Genomic DNA, 20,166 nt, shown 5'->3' with positions numbered 1-20,166 from the left:
TGTACCCACCAGGACCTCGATGGCGATGCTTAAAGACTCAGAGAATGGCAGTCTAGTCCAGGTCCAGTTGCCACTGATCAATGAGGAAGTTACAGAAAAGGCCTCTTGTAGCTTGTTGTATCCCTTTATCTTGAACAGGAGGTCAACCTTATGACCTTTGGTGCTCACTTCTTTGTCCTGGATGCAAGAGAGAAAACTGATCCATTCCTCCTCTGATCTTTCTCAAGTCCACAACTGTTTTGAAGTAAATTCCTGGAAATGGCACAAGCTAGTGGGTGGGAATGACCCCTGGGGATGCCCTAAACTATGGGGTAAAGGTACCTGCGGCTAACCCAAAGTCTTCAACCACCCTAAGCTTGGGCTAAGAGGGCTGGGGGTGTGTACGTGGAGAGTGTACTATGGTAAAAACCAATGTCTCTGACATCTAATACCAAGCTCCAGTTTGATGCAGTCCTTGTAGTCAGAACAACCTCAGAGACAGAAGTCTGGTATAACAAAGCTGAGCTTTCAGCAACCAGACAGTAGATACACACTAACTGTTTGTCATTCTGTTTCCCTCCTTTTGAAGTGTGCCCCAAGTGCTTTATGCACACCTTGCAAACATGTCAAATGATCTGTGACATTTTAATGTCAAAGAAGGTCCACTGTGATTGGGGCCTGCCTGGCTGGAAAGACTGCAGAAAGACACTGCCCAAGTGTCAGGTAATAGTTGCCGGTGACTGGTCTTTGAACTGTATGCCAAGTGTCATATTAAAATACTCAGCAGACCTGTCAAGCAGGATGTGACATTCAAGCAGGACTTGAACCTTAATGTTGCGAAGTATCCTCCCAGTCCCCTTGCATTTCCTGTCAGGTTCTGAGGAGTCATCTCTACCCGTTCAAGTCAGCCTATTGTTCTTCTCCTCACACCTCATTCACACCTTATTTATACATTAATTACTGCTAGACCTATAAATATTTAAAAGGAAGGATTAAGCCTGTCAAAAGGGGTTATTGTGACAGGTTGATGTTGCAATTAAAACCTGCACAGCTAGGCTAGTGGTGGCATGCCTACTGTCATTCACTATAGTGGATGGCACAGTGAGTGCTGCAGTCCACTTGTATATTTACTTACAGGCCCTGGGTACACCTTGCTACAATGTACTAGGGACTTTAGGTACGTTAACTGTGCCAATCAGAGTTTACCAGTTTTACCATGTTGAAAGGGGGAGCACAAGTACTGTATCACTGATTAGCAGGAATAAACTGCACAGAGGTCTGTAGGCAGCAAAAATAGGTCTCAGCAAAAAAGAAAAAAAATCAGGATGACCCCACAGAAAGTGCAAATTTCCAACAGAGCCCTGTTCACAGCTACTTTCCAGTCATAGACTGATTTGGCTGCTAATCCAAGGAGCTAGAATGAAGGATACCTATGGTGCTAGAACATCCCCATGCTGTGGTTAACGTTATTGTTCCTGCCTCAAGGACTTTTTAATTCAAAATATCTGAATCCATTATGTTGGGTGATGTAATTCTACGCTCCGCTGTGAGATGCCTTTTCAATAACATTGTGATGACTCAGGTCCTATTACACAGAGCTGAAGAATAGTTTGTGTTTTTAAGGAAGTGGTTCACAATGCATTAAAATAGGATTTGCTATTTCACATCTTCAGAAAAGTACCCTTGAGGCAAAATCCTGTCCAACTATCGAGGTGGCTCAAGCACTTTCCATATTCCCACACTATTTGTTAAATCGTGTCAAACAACATCTGTGGCATCAGAACAACACCTATTTACAGAAGAACACACTACTTGTCACACAAAATCACCTAATTAAGTTTTCCATCCTTACCTGTTTTCTCTCTAACAGAATTTATTTTCTTGTTTAGCTGTTGAACTAATGCTTCAACACCCTTGCCACTTATCTGTAAACCAATCCCTTTAAAACGGGTTTGCAATCTTCAAGCCAACCATTCTCCAGGATCACAATACAGGTGCTTTGTATGTATGTATATGGTATTTCTGTAGCTGGAACCTAGCCAAGAGCGCTGTACATGGTCAACGTATAAAGTCAATGGGCAATAGGAACGAAAGTTGGGTTGTGATTGGTTAATGCATTGTTATGTCTGACGTTGTCCTGGCTGCGAGTGTATCAGAGATGGTGAGCTTGACTGCTAGTTAAGGAGGGGTGCTGATTGTGACAGCTTTGTAAATGAATCAGTTGGTTTTGAGACTAGTGTGGGCTGGCAAAGGGTGTCAGTAGAGTTCCACCAGGATTGGGGTGATATGATCATATTTCACGAGGCCCTGGATAAGACATGTTGTGGTGCCAATGTGGCATTGGGAGACCATCAAGTAGAGCATTACCACCAGGGAATGCGAAATACCCAATGTAAGATAATCCACATTTCAACCCTAAATCAATGAATAAAGTGCAAGTGTGAAGAAATAACTAACATAAAAATAAATGAATAAAGTTTGCCAAGTGGCTAAATTTGCACTAGCCCCTTTTCAGATTTCAGGTTGTACACAATCTATTTCTTTCTACAAATTCCACTCAATAATTTAGTTTGATATTTTTTGGATCCTAAATACCAGAGATTACAATGTGAATTTTGGTCCAGTGGCCAAACTTTATAACAGTGTAATCTCAGGTTATGAACTAACAGTAGAAAGCATGTAAATACCTAAATTTGTCCAAAGCTTCAAAAAGGTCATAGTTCCAAACAAAAAGTGAAAAAAGAAACCATAATGTATATATAGCAAAACAATCACTCAAAACAAGCAGTCATAAAATATATCTGTTATCAAAAATAAATCACTTTCAGTGGTGTGACTCCGATTGATTACTGTCCAATTTGTACATGTAGCTCTTCATATGAATTAGGGCCTCCATGAAATTTGCTGTTAAGTAACATGCTGTACTCTGACTCCATTCTCCCCATCTTCAAAAAATGAAACTCATCATTACCTCTCACATGTACCCTGTGCCAATATCTAACAACAGGGCCTGTAAATGCTCTAAGATTCTCTTTATCATTGGGAAAATGGTGCTGCCTACATAATGTAAGCCATGGGGGAATTGCAAAACATATATTACAAAATCATTTGTGAATGTTATAAATTTTCATATTTTACTTTTTGCCCCTGTGGGTAATGTGTATGTCTTTTTGTTCACACTGTGTCAGCATACTTTACACTTTCAGCATTTGTAGAAAAGCTGTTACTCTTTCAACTGGGAACCTGTTCTACTCTGTAGTGCTTTGTAAATATGTACCAACAAATCCAAGAAGGATTTGCTTTGCCTGTAGGTTACCAAGGGATGAGAGCTTATCAGATTGCCAATCACTGGGTCAGCTTTTATTAGAAACCAATGTTTTCCCAGCATGTGTTTTGTGTGAGTTGACTCACTGTTGAATGATGTGATTAGCCTCTCTGTGTTCTGTGTCTGTGGCTTAGGTATTTTTCTGCGATAAACTCTCGCTTCGTCTCCCTTCAACCTTTTCACAGGCTGCACTCAACAGTTTTGTGGGATACTCTGTAGGGATGAATCTGCCTATCATATTGTCCTGCCCCACTTTTAACAAATATGGAGTACTACTATTGCACTTTGCCCTTTGTATCTCCCCAAAGGGGATGCTCCATTTAAGAGGACTGGGGTAGTGGCTGTGAATGTGTAAAATGATATTTCCTGCAGTTTCATTTCTAAAAAGGCTAGTGTTGATTCTGTCCCCCTCAACTTTGACAAACACATCCAAAAAGTCCATCTCTGACCTGTGGATTTGATAGGTGAATCTCAGATTTAAATTATGCAAGTCCTCATGTGATCCATCCCAAATCGCAAACAGATCATCTATATATCTTGTCCGTAATAATAGATGTTTTGTCCATTTCTCATTCCTTTCAGTCTATATTTGTTCTGCTTCCCACCAGCCTAAACAAATCCCATCATAACTGGGAGGGAAGCAACTCCCCATAGCGGTCCCAGTGAATTGCCTCTATCACTGGTCCCTAAATAGAAAGTAGTTGTTCTCTAAGCAAAAACATAACATGTTTAACAACATCATACAATGATCATAGAAGAGAAGAGGCTTTTCTCTGAAACAATACCGGCAAGCTCGGATGCCCAGCTCATGGTCTATGCATGTATATAATGTCACCACATCTATGGTTACCATAGTGTAATCTGATCTCCATGGAATGGCACCAATCTTTAAAATGAAGTCAGTGCTGTCCCTGCAACAGGATTGCATTCCAAGAACATTGGGTAACAAGAAACAAATCAAGATATGTGGATGATTTTTCCAATAAGCTGTTGCTTACTGAAACGATAGGTGTGACTGGGAGATTTTCCCTATCCTTGTGAATTTTTCGCAGCATGTAAAAGCAAAATGCTGTTGGCTTATCCACATACAGAAACTCATACTCATCAACACATAAAGTTCCCTTTTTGTGCTAATTTGTGGGTGTCTTGTGACAAATGCAAATTGTTTGTTGATATGCTGTTAAAGTGCTTCTTTCATAACTGCCTGATAAGTCTAGATGTCTTTTAGTGCCCTGTTCATATTTGTTGACGTCCCATAATACAACATTTCCACCCTTGTCTGCAGGTTTGATAACAAACGAGGATGACCTGCTAAGGGAAGATAATGCTGCTTTCTGTTCCTTAATCTGATTACTTGCATATTTGCTAGTGTTGGTTTGCCAAATTTTCACTACCTCATGTACTATCACTTAATGGAAGCTATCATTATTATCATGAGGGGTAATGGGATTGCTCTTCGATTTGGGCTTAAAATCATTATGACTATTCTAGTCAACTTTCAAACCTGAACTGCACAATAACTCCCTCTTTGTTGCCCAAATCCTTCCTTTCTCCTCAAATTCTCTTAACACTGACAAAACTTCAATATCACCAATGTGTAAATCATCAAACGTCTGATCATAAGTAACCACATTTTCACATCTTACATTCAAATTATGTTTGCTTTCCTGCAAAGTATGAATTTTAAGTAATTTTTCTCACAAATAAAACAGATCAACACAAGTCCTGGAGTAGTCCAGATTGGCCATGGGACAGAAGGATAGTCTGAGATCCAAAAGGGACTGTTCCGCAGGGCTTAAGTAAGGTCGTCTCACCCCTTACTTGTTCTTTTTTGTTTCCCATACATTTTTCCCTTGTGGCAAAATATCTTTCTTTGCTGTATCTGCCCTCCTGATCTTTCTTCTCTTGTGTTGATTCATCCACTTTCTTTTGGTGGCTCCTGCCGGGGTCCCAGGTGGTTCATGTAAGTCACAGAATTTATCTGAACTGGATTTAGATGTTACCAGTTCCTGCTGCAGTAATGCTCCCAATTGTCTAAATTCCTTTTGTTCTGCATTATATTTCTTGCCAAAAGTTAACACCTTGCCATTCGCGTAATCCAATCTGTCACACAATAATTTTCACTTTTTTATCTTTATTTCCTCTTCTTACTTTGCAAGCCTCAGTTCCATCTCTTTCATAAGTGCCTCAATTTTGTCTTGAGAGGCATGTTTGTCCAGGAACTCCTTAAGCTTTGTGACCCCTTCTGACACCTGATCTAATTCCAGATTTGCGTACTTTGATGATAGTCCCAGCATATCTTTGCACGTTGTTGCCATTAGCTGAAACCATTCTTCCAACAGGTTGGGATTGGGGTTTTGGTATGCTGGTGTTATTAAGATCCGTAAGCTGCGAGGCACCCTTCCCACCTCAATATAATTGTTAAGCGAGGTCACCTCCCATTAGCAATTACTTTCTTTTTTTCACCTTTCAAAATGCAGTAAATTCTGTTTTAAAGTCATTGTGGTTCTCTTTGGCCTGCTGAAATATCAATGGGCCCTGAAAGTGCCCCTGTATCAGTTTCATCACAAAGGCTACATGCTGGGGATTTTGGGGATTGCAGATAACTTTGATGCTCTGTTGGGGCTAGTGATTGACAGCTGCCACTGAGTTAACACCCCTAAATTTTCCCTAAATAAGGTACCTTATAGAATGGATCATTAGGTTATTTGTGTGCAAGTTCTCTAATCAAATTATAGTAAACCTCGGCTTGAACAAACAACATCTATTACAAAAGGTCTAGTGAGACACCACTGTTGGTACTGGTAAGAAGCCTACATGAACTACATTGCAGAGGGAATGACAGAGGCCAGATCCTCACTTTAAATATGCTGGGTTCTGGAAGGATTCCTTTGATAGACAACATGTGTGATTGTTTACATTCTGCATACTACTTCAAAGTACTCCCTTAAAAGGCTGATTAGCCAGAGCCCTCTTGGGTCCACGAAGATGGCTAAAGCTGCTAAATAATTGGGCCTAGGAGGAAACTGTTGCTTTATACCTGGGTGCTGTTCCTTTTGCCAGTTGTCCCTCTTCTATTATGAAAGCCTTCATCCAGGTTGGTGGAGGAAGCTGAAGCAGCCTAACAGTCTGGTGGCCCGCATTCACATATGCTGCTGCAGGTCCTGCTTTAGTTATCAATGTTGCTGTGGGAGACTCAGGAATATCATTGTTTTCTACATGACTCATAAATAGTGGTACATGAGAAGGATGAGCCCGGCATACTAGTGTGAGTCCAGACTTGAACTGAAATAATTATTTTATGTAATCACACTGATACACTAACATGAGAAATGCTTCAAATGAAAAAATAAATGTTAACATAGAAAGTGAAAAGCCTGTACATATTTTTTAAAATGTGTTAACTTAGTGATGAAAAAAAAAATATATTCTGTCTCTTTAAGAACATGTGCTTTGAAAAATAATGTTAGAATAAATGTGAGTAATTCTTGAGTTTGCTGTGGTGCCTTTCAGCAGAACAAGCCCATAGCTGATGTTGAATGTCTGTCAAAGGTTCCTAAAATGTTACGTTAGTAGAATGATTTCATGCCGGCTGTATAAAACATTCTTTGTTTGAATCTTAAGCTTGTGTAAAACTTTTATTAATGACATTTATTTTTTTCAACACTTGTTCTCTGCTGTGTCTCAAGTAAGCAAGGTCATCAGGTATAGTTATCTGTTTGCCAGGCGGAGCTAAATGTGTCAAACGTTTCCGTAGAATTACAAGCTTCTTTTGTTTGAATTATGAGTTTAATCTGTTTGAATTATGAGTTTAATCTGTGTTTTCCGTTCTAATAGAATGTATTTCTTTTGAGGGGAAAGAACTAAATTGAAAGTTTTAATATTTCTTCCTGACTATCATATGGCGAGTGCATTCTGGAATGTGTGGAACAAAAGATCTTCACAAAACCCATGCAGAGAAGACTGCAGGAAATAATAATTAATATCTTTTGTGTTTACGCAAAAAGGGAGAGGCAGAGGAACACAAAATATTTAAATTAATGGTGGAATATTTTCTGATGTGCTGATGTTTTGGGATTGGATGGTTTGTGCACTTATGCAGTTTTCAGCCAATCATAGAAGTTTAGCAAGTTTAATTTAATGTTTGTGAATCAGACATTGGTGTACATTATTTTCGATGGTTTCCAGAGGCTTCATCTCTCATTCTTATGATCTGTCACTTTTACATGTCATGTTTTGCCAGTCAGTCCACTGACTTCTGGTACTTTATTATTTTGAATTAATTTCTAGACTCAATGAAAAAATGCTGGTGCTTATTTTAGCACTTAGTGCTTAGAGCCTATAGTGCCATGCTGCCTGCCTTAAATAATTAATTTGATGGTTCAGAGAACTTAGAGTCCACATTTCTGAATTGTCACCCCTTTTCACTGCCCCTGTCCTGATGCTGAGGTCCCTGTGGTGAAGCTGTAACCTGATTGCTGTTTACTTTAAGGGGAGGTAAATGTATTAATTATGTGTCTATGTATTTGTCTTTTGCAGGTTATCAGCTGCTACTGTTTAAAATTTGGCTGCTATTTTTGATAGTGCCATAGCTAGATGTTTTCTAAATTTATGTTACTAAAATGTTTGCATGATGCCCAACATGCTAATGCTAATTTGAGGTTAGTGAGGTGTTTTCTCTATGCTTATGATTTGTCATTGTTTGTTGCTGAATCAAATGTATTTTATCTCTCTTACACAGACACTCATGTTATTGATTTGTGTTCTAACTATTGAGTGTATTGTTTTACTTTCTCTGTTTAAACTCAGATTTTTTAGGCCAATTCACCAACCTGTGATACTACTTTATTTGTACCATTTGGCGTTGAGAATAATTTTTGTGACTTTAGCATTGCTAATATAGGGAAAAAAATATTTTAATTGAGACTAAAAGGTGTGGTTATTCATGGCCAAATGGGTCATGGTACGTCATATATTGATTCTTTGGTGAATATTATTATTGGTTATTGTTGTTTTATGTGTCAATAATCAATATGTTAATTAATGTGGTAATCAATATAATCCATACAAAAAGGTTCATCGACCTTAAGGCAGCGTCCAATCACTTACTAACATAAAATAGTAAGATGAGACAAGGTTCGCGCTGCAAGACTAGTGACAGAGAGATGGCCTTGCAGGAGTTGTGGAGGCCTAATTATAAGGGTGGTAGGTACATTGAGGTTCAGTGTGCAGGCCAAGGTCACATTCTATAGAACTGGAGTAAGATATTGAATACAGGACTAAAACGTTGGCTATGTACACGGATATGAACTGAAAGGTCTGCAGACAAGTCATAATCAAATATTGGGGCGTAATCTATTAATGTATAGTACATATGTGTTTGCACAAAAAACAACCGTCCTAAAAAATGCTGTGGCTTTTCTTCTAGCAGGGCAAGACTCTCTGCCTCCACCCTTCACCATGTAATTTGATTACAGGCACCTAGCCATTCTAATAAAACTCTTTTATTTCGAAAACGTGCTAAAAGGGCCTTTGTGACCCACAAGTAATAAATGTATGGATTTGATGTTATATTTCCTGCTGTTCCTTGTTTCACCAAATGTCCTCACCCCTTTATTTTCTTCATTCCATTCATTTGAAAAATCAATGAAGCATCTTAACAATTGCTCATACATAAGGAGAAACAAGGTCAGTACCACTCTCGCTAGACTCCTGGGGAGTAAACAAGATAAAGAGTATTTTATAGAAATTACATCTCCCACGGGGACCTCGATAGTGGACTATTTAGGGAAAGTAGCAAAAATCTGCTCCTATTTGAAACTCTCTATGGAGGTTCTTCCCCCATTAAGGAAACAGGAGACTTTCCTGGAGGGCACCCAGCAGTGCTTAATTTGTAGGATAATAAGCGCCGATGCTCAAAGCGCTGTTCAGAAACCGGCAGACCCGGGCACCGGGTACCAGGCTGCTTGGTCTTAAATCCACCTCAGGCCGCTTTGATCCACTGCCAGAAATAAAGGGACACAACAAACTGAAAGTGTTCTGACCGCACTAAGAAATGCAGACAATGCCCGTGGGTTGCAGAACAGGTGTATGAACAGAAGGAGGAGGACAGGAGAGGTAGGCAGTAAGTACTGGGCCCATCACACAGGAGGGAAAAATTCAATAGCCCGGCTCTATTAAATAAGTGCTGGTACGAAGCACCGGAAACCATCAGCACAAAGTAAGCACTGGCACCCACCTTCCCAAACTCACTAACAAACAACTTGCCTTCATTAGAGGGCCTGACCCTCCCAGAGGAGGTCATGCAAGCCATTAATCTCTAAAACAGAATAAGACTCCTGGGTTGGATGGCCTGACAACCAATTTTACCAATTATTTGCTCCAAAGCTGATTCCTAAACTCACAGCCCTGTTCAACCATTGCACCACTGGGGGAGCAGTCACGCTGCCAGTGACTGAGGCTGTGGTCATGGTAATACCACAAAATGTGCCTCGTATGGACTGATTGCCCTATTAAATGTTGAGGCTAAACTGTATAGGAAAATTCTGGCAACTCGCCTTAATGACTGCCTTGCTCCCCACTTTAATACACCCAGATCAGAGCAGTTTTATTCGGGGCAGACAGGCCCATGATAATGTGAGGGCAACTATTCACCTGGCCGAGAAGGTCACCCTCAAAAAGATATTAGATGTACTGTTCTCACTTGCCACTGAGAAGGCTTTTGACTGGGTGGATTGTAAGTTTCTGAGAATCATTCTTCAGAAGATGGACATAGACACAAAAAACATCCAGATGATATTCTCTAACTATGATAACCCCTGTGCCAGGGGGACCCTTAATTGGCACCTTTAGAGACCGGTTCTTCTCTTCAGGGGAACCAGACAAGGCTGCCCTCTTTAACCCCTACTTTTCACCCTTTGTATAGAACCCCTAGCGTGCCTCATTTGACAGACGCCCGCAGTTGCAGGGGGTTACATCTGGCTTGTGTGAATGTAAGATATCCCTTTATGCTGTCAATGCCCTTCTGACACTGGTTTCCCCTCATACCTCACTCCTAGTGGTACGGACTATACTTGAATACTTCCACCGAGCAGCTGGATATAAGGTTAATCATGACAATTCAGAAATTCTAAACTTGACTCTGTCCCCCCACTTTCCCTTTCGGTGGGCTCAGTCTGCCATTAAATACCTTGGAGTCTGACTTACACGCCAGGTCTCTGAGCTCTTTGAGGCTAATTGCTGTCAATATAAAAGTACTCCTGTGCCTCTTATCCTTTATTTCAGCACTTCCCATATGGCTTGATACCTCACATCTAAAGCACATCCAGACAAACTGATGGCCTTTATCTGAAAGGGTAGAACCTCGAGACTCTCCCAAAACCTTATGACGCAGCCTCAGCTGATGGGGGAATTGGCAACTCCTAGTGTTCCCCACTATTATACAGCCGTGCAATAGCAATTGGTGGTAGACTGGTCAATCTTGCTTTCTTACACCATAGTTCACAGGCCGCCTAACACTTAGTTCAGTAACCCTGTGAAAACAACTCTAAGGACCTGGGTTAAATATGGGTCAGTGTGGGGCCTGGGTCCTACCCATTCCCTTACACACCAATTCATTTCAACCTGGCCTTCCCATCCGCACTAGATGATCTCTCCTTCAACTCCTGATGGAAGGGAGGCTGTACAATGATTGCTGACATGTATGACTCTGCTATGCCCAAAACCTTTCAGCAGTGTAAAGCAGCTTACGACCTTCCCGAGTCTGAGCTTCTGCGATATGCCCAGGTTAGACACTGAGTTATGCAGCCCATAATAGGTGCAGGAGCCACTAGAGTCAAAGTACAGTTCCCCAGGCTGGTGGGTATACAGGATACAATCTTGGCGCTCTATCCGCTTTCCCTGGCACACAAAACTCCACAGACATGGAGACAGAACACTGAGTAGGAAAGGGAACTGGGAAGGAAGGTACAATCTAAACACTGGGATTAATTACATAGGGACATACATGATGCATCAGCACCCTTTCTTGAACAGGAAATACAAAATAAATTCTGGTTCGATTTGCACTTCATCCCCCACAGATTGCACCAAATGTACCATAATGCTTTGTCCTGATGCTGGAGGGGCTGTGAAGCATTCCACATATGTTGGGATTACCCAGTTATGAGACCTTTATGGAGTTAAACATCCACATTTCTGCAGGAGGTTTTGCCTTTTATATTCTAGCTACTCCAGAAGTGATGCTCCTGGGCTTGAGATCCCCTGACCTACTTTGCTTGACCAAAGACGATTGCCACATGTGCCTACAGTACCTGGGTGCGGCCAAACTCACAATAGTACACTACTGGAAAAATACAAAAGTGCCCCCATCACACACTGGCACCAGCACCTATTGGTTATGCTAGCTATAGAGCAACTAACGAACACCATTCTGGGGTCTCATTTGGCATTTGAATTAAAGTTGAAGCCCTTGGTCAGGTGCCTGACTGAGGGGATGCCCAGCTTGGCCCTTACCCCATGATGGAGGGCACAAGACCTATTTCACTGACAGTGAGAGAGGGAGAGCTCGCCTCTGGATTACACTTTGTAATTGCACAGGGGAAGCCAACGAACGTCGTGCGGAAAAAAATGATTGCTAGTAACTTTTTGGTTGTCCCAAGTGGATACTTGAGTTGGATTCATCCTTCTCCAGTTGGGGTTAGCAGGAGGCGGGGGGGAGGGATGAGTACAAAGGAGGTTGGCATATGATGAGGAGATGATGAACTTGCTACCTGTGGACAGACGAATACGAACACTGTGCACAACTTTAGCCAGTGGTGTTAATTATTCGGTTTGATCCTCTGTATTTGCGCCTCTTGGTGTACGACTACTGGGTTTTTTAAATGCTAATAAAAAATTTTGAAACAAAAAAGAAAAAACTGGGAAGGGCATAGGAAAAGCCTTCCGAGGGTACTCAACTATCTGAGAGAGTCAGCCAGCAAGCTGTTCACAGATCTTGGTTCTCCTACTTCAGAGTCGGTACAGTGGCCACAGAACGAGTAAAAGAAGTCAACCCAGAGATGTTAGAGGCACTCAGCATCTGGCCTTGGACCAAACTCTGAAGACGTTCCAGATACTTCTGGGATTCTCTTACTGTTATTGTTGCTTTGTCACTGGTTTTACCAAAATCATATGCTTGCTGACTGACCAAAGAGGTTCTCTCCAGCTAAGAACAGACCGGACAATATCTTCGAAAGAAGTCAGATCTCAAAGTTTACAAATCAATTATGCCCAGAATGACTAAAAATTGTGAACAAACATTTCAGAAATGTGATTGTTCTACCTGTGCCAAGAGCAGTGCTGGGGATTTAAGAGTGGCCCTGAGCAGACTGAGGGGAAGAAACAGTATTTGCATAAAAGGAGACATGTTGTGACATGGTGTGCTTATTATTTTTTAAACTGTTTTATTACATTTTAACATGGTATATAACACAACAATAGTGCAGCATAAAGTTCGGGAGCGTTTGGGGGGCCTGGATGGCATATTACTCCTTGGATGTATAGATACCTACTGAATCTTTGTCCACTGGGCCATGATGCGGAATATTTACTGATGAATACTGAGAGACATCTGTATTGTGCTGTTTACAAATGGGGAGAGAGACCAATGAGTGTACTGACCAACTATAAGTTCATGTGTCTGTGGACTGTTGGGGGCTGGCGTGGAACTGTTGCTTATCTCTCTCTAGTTTTGGTGCTTTGATGATCTACCATTATGTAAAGCTTACTTGGGTATGCTAGGTGCCTGTTGAAAACCAAATAAAAAGATTTAACAAAAAATAACCCAACAGTGCAGCATAGGTATGACAAGTCATACATATCGTGATTATGGGGGCTTCGAAAGGCAGGGGTTCCTCAAAAGGAGAGGCACACACAGAAGAGTGGATACAATCACAAACATGCACCCTCTTGCAGATGTGTGTCCAGAAGAAGTGTATAAGTGTCTAAGCGGAGCGGGCTAGTCTAGTCCCGACAACACATCTCGCCCAGCATGGCAAGGCCAGAGCCGGACTGTTCAGCAGTGGCTCTATCATTTCCCCCCATGTGTCCATGTCTTATTCATTTTCTGCAGCTACACCATTCCCACCTAACTCGGCCAGAATATTACCCCAATCTTCAAGGTCCCTCTCCATGTGTTAATCAATGCGCACCTTTTGTAGATGACATTCCTCTGATGCTGCCCACTCAAGAAAGCCAGCCCTCTACTTAGCTCATCTTGGGGGCGTGAGGCCAGCCCAGTGTATGGCTATGTGAGTGCGCTATTACTAAGCCCAGTGTGGCATATCTATATCTCATCTTTTCACCTTTTTGAAGAGGGGCAGCAATCCCAGTATACAATGCATGATAAAAGGTTCCACTAATATCTTTGTTACTCTGCGCACCTCAAATTGCACCCAATCCCAGAACGTCTAAAGCCACAGGCAACCCCATGCCACATGTCCAAAGTCTGATGGGATCACTCTGCACCTAGCGCAGCCCCTCAGGCACATCTGGTGGGCCCAGTGCAGTCACTGTGGTGTCATATAGGTCCTATATAGAAAGTAAAACTGCACTAATTTAAATCAGACATTGCTGGGTACTTCCCACGCGAGAGCCCTGTTCCACTCTCCATCTGTAAGCGGAGTCTCCAATGCATCATCCCAGGCAGTACATTTCTGTGTGATATTCATCTGCCTGCCATTCTTCAGGGCTATATTAAACTGGAATATTATTCTTTGAATGGAGTCAGGGTCCAGGATTGAACAAAGGACCCAGGATTGCTCTGGCTCCTCAGGGAAGGTACTCCAGATTCCTCGTGCAGTTCGGGATATGCTCATAAACTGTAGAGATTGCTGTTGCTTGCACACTCCGTGATGGACTTCAATCTCCTCTGCTGACATAAAAGTGCAGTTAAGGAACAGGTCACTTGCAGTGTGGCAGCCACCCTCTTCCCATTTAGTAACATCCATGGAGTCACAAATATTTTGGAAGGGGCATAGCCACCAGATTGTGAGGAGCTTGGCGTAGGGAGCCCTCCAAAGGACCCGCCGGAAAACTTTCTCCCATGCTTGGACCATCTGCCGAATGATTACCGGAGTCTCTGCGGAGTGGGGACTACCGCACATCAGGAGCTGCCGAAGCTCCAGTATTCTGGTGGAACTGGACAGTAGTTCCTTTTCCCAATTGGGATCTTCATCGTACCACATTGCGACACATTGTAGTAGTCCCGCAAGGTAGTACAGATAGAGAACTGGAAGCCCCAGGCCACTTCGGTAAAGGTCCAGTTTAAGTATGCCAAGCAGACTCTACTCCTCTTACCACCCAGACCAGGTTCACCAGCAGCTCGTCAATGTGCCGAAACAGCAAGGGAGGCAGAACATAGAACAAATTTTGCATGGTGCAGAGGCAGCGGGGCAACAGGATCATCTTGCCCAATGCTACCCTACCCATAGCAGATAGAGGCAATGTGATCCAAAAGCACTTTTAGGCGGTCATTCTGACCGCGGCGGTCGCCGCCCGCCAAACAGTTCCCGCCGAAAGACCGCGGCGGCCATTCCGGCTTACCCGCTGGGCCGGCGGACGACCGCCAGAAGACCACCGGCCGGCCCAGCGGGACAGCCCCTTCAACAATGAAGCCGGCTCGGAATGGAGCCGGCGGAGTTGAAGGGGTGCGACGGGTGCAGTGGCACCCGTCGCGATTTTCACTGTCTGCACAGCAGACAGTGAAAATCTTTGTGGGGCCCTGTTATGGGGCCCCTGCACTGCCCATGCCAGTGGCATGGGCAGTGCAGGGGCCCCCAGGGGCCCCACAGCACCCCTTCCCGCCATCCTGGTTCTGGCGGTGGACACCGCCAGAAACAAGCTGGCGGGAAGGGGGTCGGAATCCCCATGGCGGTGCTGCAAGCAGCGCCGCCATGGCGGGTTCCCTGGGCCAGCGGGAAACCGGCAGGAAACCGCCGGCTCCCCTTTTCCAACCGCGGCTTTACCGCCGCGGTCAGAATCGCCCAGGAAGCACCGCCAGCCTGTTGGCGGTGCTTCCGCCGCACTCCGCCATGGCGGTCATGGACCGCCAAGGTCAGAATGACCCCCTTAGTTCTGAAGTTCCTCCAGCACCCTACCCATGTTCAGCTCATACTAAAGGTGGTGGTCATGTGTTACCTGTATACCTAGATATCAAAAGCTCCGGGTTTCCAATGACAACCCCACCTGAGGGAGATCAGATGCAGCCTTGTCAGCTAGTGCTGCCAGTGGATACAGTATTGTCTTGTGGTGATTAACGTGGAGCCCTGACACTGCACAAAGTTCACCCTCAGCTGCAGGAAAAGGGGCACTGAGCACTCTGGATCCTTCACATAAATCAAAATATCGTCTGCATACAAGGGTACAATATGGGACAGATCCCCCACCTGCACGCCTCAATCTTGCATCTGTTCTCTGAGATACACCTCCAATGGCTTCATAGCCAAGACGAACAGGAGCGGGGACAGTGGGCAGCCCTGTCACATGCCCCTCTTAATATTAAAGGCTTCAGAGATTTCCGCACCAATGCACACTTGCGCTGTAGGTGCTGTGTATAGACGTTGCACCCACATCACAAATCTGTCCCCAAGGCTCATCCATCGTAAAACCTCCCATAGGTAGAGGGAATCTTCAAGGCCTTCTGCCAGAGCCTCTGTCTACTGGGAAAGGGTCCGCTGGGTCAGGAACTCCACCATTCTTGGGGCTTCGACGTGTACGGGGGCAGTATACACCTTAGCCAGATGGTATTGAAGCAGCTGGGTTATAGCCGCCTGACCCACAACGATTGTCATCAGGCCCACTGAGGGTAAATATAAGTGGTGGAGGACGCTCGTGCTTAAGCAACCAGGCTCACATGCAACCCAATTTATTGCACTCCCTACGTAGGCGCTGCCTGTAGTTATTCCTGACATGGCAGTCTGGTCTATCCCAGTGGGCTGCCACCTTCCTGTGTGCTTCCCCCAGTGATTTGTGGCCCCCTCCCATCCTGTGGCTTGTCTCTGCATCTCCACAAGCCATCCTTCCTCTTCTCCTAGTGCGCACTACAGCTTCCTTCTAAAAACATATGTCTTACCCAGGCTGATACCTCAAATAACCACTTTTAGTGCTCTCCAATCTGCACCATGTGATTGGTCGGTGTTCCAGTTTGTGGTGAAAAACATGAGAAGAGCATCGCTCATATCCAGATTATACTCTGGTTCACCCAAAGCTTCAGGGTGCAACCTTCATAAAGGGATGCAGGGTATCAGACCTCTCATTAAACACTCCAACAGCAAGGGGGTATGATCGGAGAGAAAGTTTACCTGGTAGCTCACTTTCACAGTATTAAGGACACCTTCATTAGTGAGTAGGAAACAGTCCAGCCTGGTATGTGCTCGTGGGTGGAGGAGTAGCATGAATATTCTCTGACGGTTGGGTGGAGGTCCCGCCATACATCAACCAGCTGGTCTGTTCATGGTTTCCCGTAACTGTACGACCATGAGAAGCTTCGAACCCACTCGTGGCGGATGACGATCCAACTGCCCATCTACAATACAATTAAAGTCACCCTCCCAGATAGTAGGCAATTCTGCATTAGGTATTAACTCAGTTTCTAGAACTCCAAAAACTCTTTGTCATCCTTATTAGGAGTATGTACATTAAGCAGGCATAGTTCCCGTCCATCCAGCACACAATGCAACTGCACGTATATCCCAACTGCACATATATCCAAGCCAAATCAGCTACATTCCTGCGTAGTTCAAAGGAGGTTCCAGGGGCCCCCCATATAGATACTCCTCAAGCCTAGGATGAATAAGTGGAGGAGTATAGTTGTCCCCGCTATTTCTTATGACATTTCTGTACCTCTTCCTCCAGGAGGTGTGTTTCCTGGAGGAACACAATGTGGACTCTTGATCGTCTAAGATATGTGTGTGTCCTTTATCTTTTAACAAATGTGTTCAGGCCTCTCATGCTCCATGTAAGCATGTGCACCGGATCAGCCATGGGCACAACGCCCCTCCCACTCCTCCCGCTCCCTCCTCACCACAACATGTTGTTACTGCTGCACAAATTTTAATGATTACCCCACAGAAACTTCCACCCACCCACCCTGGGTAAACATCCCTGAACTGAACTAGTGTTTTCCCATTCATTGTAACTGCCCCACCCTCCCAAATGAAGAAGCTAAGTAATACTTCAATGTGAGATTAGTGACAGTGTTGGGTCTTGAACTTGTGTTAATGCTAGGAAGTGAGAGCGGGCCAACTAAAGACTTCTGATCAAATGCCCCAATCACCCCTCTACTCCTGTGTACCCAGTGACCACTATAACCCTGTGCTCAGTTACTCACACACTATGGGGAAGTGGGGAAAGGGGAATAAGTACAAAAGGGAGGTTACATTATAGCCAGAAATAAAGAACAAAGGTCCAAGTGTAAGAAGAAATAAGTAAAAGGGGGGAAGAGTAGGCCATTCGGTAGTCATCCACGTCGTGTGCAGTGATGCCCCTGGAGCCCCCTTGGCCACCACCAGCATGGACCAGTGATGCCTCAGTGATCCCACCGTCCCCCCTGGGGTGGTCAGCGCAGCCACTCATCTGACGCCGGAGTGGCAGTGCCTATGTCATTACACAGTACCTTATCAAGTCTCTGCCTCCACGGTTGATATCGTCGTGTTTCCCCCCCCCCCAGGGGGTCCAAGTATCACGCTGCTGAGTATCTCATGACTCTTCCTTGTCTCCTGGTAGTTGGTCGGGGCTGTCCTGCTGATCCAATTATGCACAGGGTGCTGCAGCAGATGTGACTGACTCAACCAGCGCTCTGGCCTCCTTCCGCTCCTGCTGCTGTGACTCCAGATCAAGAGTGCCATCTGGTCTCACCACCATTCTCTCACCAAAAGGCAACCATTTCCTGTACCTATTTCTCTCCCAAACCATTTCCACGATGGGGTTCAACACAATTCTGACCGGGGCGCCGTTCTGAGGATCGATAACTACCTCTGATCTCCAGTCAGTCCCAGGTTTCTTCTGGTGTCATAAAGAAATGTGAGCAGTCTTCATGGATCACTTTCAGTTAGGCAGGGTATAATAACATGTACTTCAGTCCCATCGTCTCCATTTTCTCTTTCAGTCCGCCGCAGGATTGTCTCTGTAATTGAACTGCGCCGGTATAATCAGGGAAAACGCGAAGAGTATGGTTCTCATATTTCGGATCTCCATGCATCTGGACCATTTGTAGGATTTTGTTCCATTCCCTATAATTGATCATCTTAGCTATGAAAGTACGGGGCTGCCCCTAACCATGGTGGAGGAGGCAAGGATCTGTGGGTAGTTCTACTGCAAAGAACCTGGAGATGCTCACCATCAGGAGCACCGTCATTATTGATTCCTCCAAGAAGACCTCCGGCCCACTTCTCTCTGTGCACACTGGTAAGCCCATGAATCTGAGGTTACATCTGAGGGATCGCCCATCTGTGCCCTCAAAACGAGCCTCCATCCTCCTCAAATGTGTTTTGAGTGCTGTCACTGTGGCCCTCAACTGGGAGATCTCTTCCTGCAGTTCCACTACCTGGCCCTCCATTTCCACAAACCTCTCTGCCACCTTGCACAAGTCTCCTCTGAGTTGGTTCGCATCCAGTGCTTTGGCGTTGATTTTTGCTTGCACCGCTATCCCTGAAGTCTCAATGGCCACCAGGATCTGGGCTCCCGATGGTTCGGTGGGCTCTGTGGGGTCTGGTTTTCCACAGACTGCTGCCCTCAGCCCAAATCCGGGGCAGTGAAGCGGTCCATTTTTGTTTGCTGGGAATCCCTAACTGATCAGTCCTTGCCCATTATGTGTTGGTGAGTCTTTCAAAGATTAAGAGGTCAGCCCTAGTCTGGGACGGACCGGATCGTAGGTCTCAGCAACTACACCTTGCATCACTACTTCCGTTATTTGAGGCCCATCTGGCCCCCGAGACCACATCCAATGTGTCTACAATTCCATGAGACAACTAGGCTGTCAGGCTCAACGACTGGCAACCGTGACCCCTGGAGCGGCAACCCACAGCCAGGAGTCCCACATTGTCTCTGAGTCCACTCTGCTCTTGCTGCTAGTGGTCTGCCCAGGCAGCAGTATTCATGCAGTCACAGGAGCACAGTCCAGCCCAACAGTATCACACAGAGGGAACATATCACCCCCAGCCAAAGCCTGCGCTCCACTACAGGTCGGTACAACACAGCCAATTCCTGTCCATCAGATCCTCAATGGCCATCCATCTCCGTCCCCAGTGCAAGTGGGACCACATATATAGGGGTGCACAGTGTCAATAATCCAGCCTGGGGGGGAAGCAGCTCACCCCCCCAGCGTTCAAGCTATATGAGCAGCAGTGTGGGGGGTGCTTCATCTAGTCAGTATCCCGGTCCCCAAGCATAGCCCACTCTATGCCATCTGTTTCATCTTCAGCCCGGTAACAGTAGGTCCTAGTGTCCACCCCTGTGAGAGCGTGGAGAATGACCAATGCCAGGGTGGGACACTGCATGCCCCTTGCTTCAGGTCACCCCAAGGTCAGTCTGCCAAATCACATCTCCAATACCTACAGGCCTCTGCTTCCAATGGGTTGCTCAGACTCTCTCTCATCCAATCACGAGGGTCAGTATTCTCCGTGGACTGCTAGTACAGGACAAGGCGCACCCTCCAAAGGCCCCGGTCACCGCTCCCCTTACGTCGTCCCCATGGGAGGATGCGCAGCCTCCCACCAGACCTCCTCGTGTAGGTGCTTGTGTCACCTCTCTCCAGATATTGCCAATAGGCAGCTCGCCGCACTCCTCATCAGCGGAGCATCATTGACTTCGGGCAGCTCAATCTG

The sequence above is a fragment of the Pleurodeles waltl genome, chromosome 5 (assembly GCF_031143425.1).
Source record: "Pleurodeles waltl isolate 20211129_DDA chromosome 5, aPleWal1.hap1.20221129, whole genome shotgun sequence".
NCBI classification, from domain to species: Eukaryota; Metazoa; Chordata; class Amphibia; order Caudata; family Salamandridae; genus Pleurodeles; species Pleurodeles waltl.
Note: the sequence above shows the minus strand (reverse complement) of the source record.